The sequence below is a fragment of the Rana temporaria genome, chromosome 12, assembly GCF_905171775.1.
Source record: "Rana temporaria chromosome 12, aRanTem1.1, whole genome shotgun sequence".
Taxonomy (NCBI): domain Eukaryota; kingdom Metazoa; phylum Chordata; class Amphibia; order Anura; family Ranidae; genus Rana; species Rana temporaria.
The window spans coordinates 56,533,406-56,538,376 of NC_053500.1; positions in this window are offsets into that span (position 1 = coordinate 56,533,406).

Here is a 4,971-nt window from a genome sequence, read left to right on the forward strand (position 1 = left end):
TATCTTGATGCATTAAGTGGGATTTTAAACAGAACAGTGCACAAATAAGCAGAGTTTGATGAGCAGTTTTTATTATTTATTAAACGTAGGGAGTCTGAGTTTACAATAAATCATAAGTAGAGTTGAGCGGACACCTGAATATCCATACCAGACCTAAAGGGTCTGGTTATTGAATTTGCGGGGACCTCCACACATTTTTTTTTCCCGAACTCCAATCCCGGACCCAAACTTTTTTCAATTATTCGGGTTCGGGTCCGGGAAAAACACAAAGTCCGTACCGAACCCGAACTTTACAGTTCGGGTTCGCTCAACCCTAATCATAAGACTTATTATTTAACACAAGCTGAAGTCTGGATCATAATTTCCTTTTATATATGTTATTACAATATGTATAGGGGTCTTGTAATTTTTCCTAGCTGATACTTGGGGTCTTGGCTTTGAACATTTCATTTTTAGAACATTTTCTGTATCTATGCAATCAGGGCAAATCTGAACATCTGCTTTCTGCACAATGATTTTCACCCACTCAGACACTTGCTTTTGTTGTCTGTTGACTTCAGAAATAAATAAAAGAATAATTGCTTAGTGGCTGTTCTGCAGTGCATAGTCACTGTCTGCACACATTTTACTAAATACTCAGAATCCATGATAGAGAAACAGGAATTTCATCCATGAATGAATGTAATATTAAAAGGCTGTACTCAAGCTTGACAAATATTGTCAAGCAATGTTAGAAATGCCTTACCATGTTCTATGTCAAGGATTACACTTCTAAGGTTGAAATGAAAACATGCCAGGGCAGAAAACAACAAACAACATATGCAATATATCTATGCAATACATCCATGCAATACATACACATTTCCCTTTTTTTTTCCCTATTACAGATCCTGCAAGTGTAGAAAAATACCCGTTGATCTGCAATACATGTATTCAGCTCTGTTGCTGGCTGTAAATAGAAAGAATTATATGTGGAATGGGCCCCCTTACATCAGAGTCCACAGGTCACCCCCTTACTTCTGCGTCCCCCTTAACCTTAGTGTACTTACTCGCTTGGAGGCAGGAGAGAAAAGGGAGGGTGGGGTGAGACTTCAGTCACAGACATTGTATGGTGAGCTCACTCACCTGAGGATGGAGGCTCAGGCATTGGCACCTTTTATCCATGATGTATGCATGTGTGAAAATTCCAACGACCATCAGAGGCACAAGAATGGGTTTTCACCTTTTAACCTCTTCAGCCTCAGAAGATTTTACCCCCCTTAATGACCAAGCCATTTTTTTGCAATACGGCACTGCGTTACTTTAACCACTTAACCCCCGGACCATATTGCTGGTCAAAGACCAGAGCACTTTTTGCGATTCGGCAAGGCGTCGCTTTAACTGACAATTGCGCGGTCGTGCGATGTGACTCACAATCAAAATTGACTTCCTTTTTTTCCCACAAATAGAACTTTATTTTGGTGGTATTTGATCACCTCTGCGGTTTTTAGTTTTTGCGCTATAAACAAAAATAGAGCGACAATTTTGAAAAAAATGAATATATTTTACTTTTTGCTATAATAAATATCCCCCAAAAATATATAAAAAAATCTTTTTTTTCCTCAGTTTAGGCCGATACGTATTCTTGAACATATTTTTCGTAAAAAAAATCGCAATAAGCATTTATTGATTGGTTTGCGCAAAAGTTATAGTGTTTACAAAACAGGGGGTATTTTTTGGCATTTTTTATTAATATTTTTTTTTTACTAGTAATGGTGGCGATCAGCGATTTTTTTTCGGTACTGCAACATTATGGCGGACAATTCGGACACTTTTCTGGGACCATTGGCATTTTTATAGCGATCAGTGCTATAAAAATGCATTGGATGACTATAAAATGCCACTGTCAGTGAAGGGGTTAACACTTGGGGGCGGGGAAGGGGTTAAGTATGTTCCCTGGGTGTGTTCTAACTGTAGGAGGGGTGGACTGACATGGGGAAATGAAAGATCTTCTGTTCATACATTGTATGAACAGAAGATCAGCATTTCTCTCCCTGACAGGACCGGGAGATGTGTGTTTACACACACAGCTCCCAGTCCTCGCTCTGTAACGAGCGATCGCGTGTGCCCGGCGGCGATCGCGCCCGCCAGGCACGCACACGGGATTCGGGGGAGAGCGGGGGCGTGCACGCGCCCCTAGTGGCTTGCGTGAGAGCCAACGTATAGCTACAGGCTCTCGCGCAGGGGAGCCAACCTGTCGCCATAAAACGACGGCGGCTGGTCGGCAACCAGTTAACTGACAATTGCACGGTCATTCGATACTGTACCCAATATTAATACATTTTCCCACAAATAGAGCTTTCTTTTGGTGGTATTTGATCACCTCGCTATTAAATAAAAGAAGACAATTTTGAAAAAAATATATATATTTTTTAGTTATTGCTATAAAACATATCCAATAAAAAAAAAATCTAAAATCTAATTTCATCATCAATTTAGGCCAATATGTATTCTGCTATATATTTTTGGTAAAAAATCCCAATAAGCATATATTGATTTGTTTTGCGCAAAAAGTTGGGAAAGATTTATGATTTTTTTTTACTAGTGATCAGCAATTTTTAGTGGGACTGCGACATTGCGGTTGACAAATCTGACACTAAGTGACACTTTTAGGGGACCATTGACACCAATACAGTGATCAGTGATAAAAAATGCACTATCACTGTCAGGGCCGGTGCTACCACTAGGCGGATAAGGCGACCGCCTAGAGCGCACTGCAGCCTAGGGCGCCCCGCCGCTAGTTTTATTATTCCCGCACAGCACTGTCCTCCACACAGAGCTTCAAGCAGCACCTAGGTAGACGAGACCCCCGTGCGGCTCGAGTTCTCCGCTCTGAGCCTGACATCAGTGTCGCATGTCATGGATGGATAGGTCCCGGCTGCAACCCCTCCCACCCAGGGCGCTCCTCGCTGTGTGTGTATAATACACTACTTCCTGTCACTGTGTGTGTGACCGTGCCCAGCATGCCCTGTATGCTCCGCTCTAGGATGATTTCAGAATGAGCCTAGGCAGTAGCAGCCCTTCCCTTCTCCTCTCTCTGTCCTCACTGTGTGTACAGCAGCACAGCGCAACCCCGCCCCCCCCCTCTCCTGGCCGTGTCGGTGTGGACTGGAGCTGCAGACATGGAGGATGCCCCGCGATGCATCATGGGATTACTGTGGCACCTGGCGGCAGCTCCCCGGGCTTGGGGGACAGGTGGAGCCTGGAAGAGGCACCATGCCACCGACACAGAGGCAGCAGGCAGGTACACAGCAGAGGCAATGTCATGTGAGTGAGGAACAGGCAGCCACCACAGGGTTCACCATTCAATTTGGTGCGGTGAGTTACCAAAACTTTTGTACATTGTGTATGTGATGACAATATTTTTTTTTTAAATGTATGTGTATATTAAAATATCTACCCCCCCCCCCAGAGATTGATTTACATTGATTGGCACTGATGTAGCAACATTGATGGGCGCGGGTGAGGCTATTTGATGGGCGCGAGTGAGACTATTTGATGGGCACGGGTGAGACTATTTGATGGGCGCGGGTGAGACTGTATTTGATGGGCGCGGGTGAGACTGTATTTGATGGGCACGGGTGAGACTGTATTTGATGGGCGCGGGTGAGACTGTATTTGATGGGTGTGGGTGAGGCTGTATTTGGGCACAGGTGAGATGGAATTTGGGCGCTGGTGAGGCTATATTTGATGGGCACAGGTAAGACTGTATTTGATGGGCAATGGTGAGATGGCATTTGATGGGCACCGCTGAGACTGTATTTGATGGTCACAGGTGAGACTGTATATGATGGGTGCTGGTGAGATGGCATTTGGTGGGCATATGTGAAATGCAATTTGATGGGTGTGGGTGAGGCTGTATTTGATGGGCGCAGGTGAGGCTGTATTTGATGGGCACAGGTGAGGCTGTATTTGATGGGCGCGGGTGAGACTATTTGATGGGCACGGGTGAGACTATTTGATGGGCACGGGTGAGACTGTATTTGATGGGCACAGGTTAGATGGCATTTGATGGGCATAGGTGAGATGGAATTTGATGGGCATAGGTGAGATGGAATTTGATGGGCATAGGTGAGATGGAATTTGGGCGCCGGTGAGGCTGTATTTGATGGGCACAGGTAAGACTGTATTTGATGGGCGATGGTGAAATGGCATTTGATGGGCACCGCTTAGACTTAGACCCCCAGAGATTGATTTACATTGATTGGCACTGATGTAGCAACATTGATGGGCGCGGGTGAGGCTGTATTTGATAGGCGCTTGTGAGACTATTTGATGGGCGCGAGTGAGACTATTTGATGGGCACGGGTGAGACTATTTGATGGGCGCGGGTGAGACTGTATTTGATGGGCGCGGGTGAGACTGTATTTGATGGGCACGGGTGAGACTGTATTTGATGGGCGTGGGTGAGACTGTATTTGATGGGTGTGGGTGAGGCTGTATTTGGGCACAGGTGAGATGGAATTTGGGCGCTGGTGAGGCTATATTTGATGGGCACAGGTAAGACTGTATTTGATGAGCAATGGTGAGATGGCATTTGATGGGCACCGCTGAGACTGTATTTGATGGTCACAGGTGAGACTGTATATGATGGGTGCTGGTGAGATGGCATTTGGTGGGCATATGTGAAATGCAATTTGATGGGTGTGGGTGAGGCTGTATTTGATGGGCGCAGGTGAGGCTGTATTTGATGGGCGCAGGTGAGGCTGTATTTGATGGGCGCGGGTGAGACTATTTGATGGGCACGGGTGAGACTGTATTTGATGGGCACAGGTGAGATGGCATTTGATGGGCATAGGTGAGATGGAATTTGATGGGCATAGGTGAGATGGAATTTGATGGGCATAGGTGAGATGAAATTTGGGCGCCGGTGAGGCTGTATTTGATGGGCACAGGTAAGACTGTATTTGATGGGCGATGGTGAAATGGCAT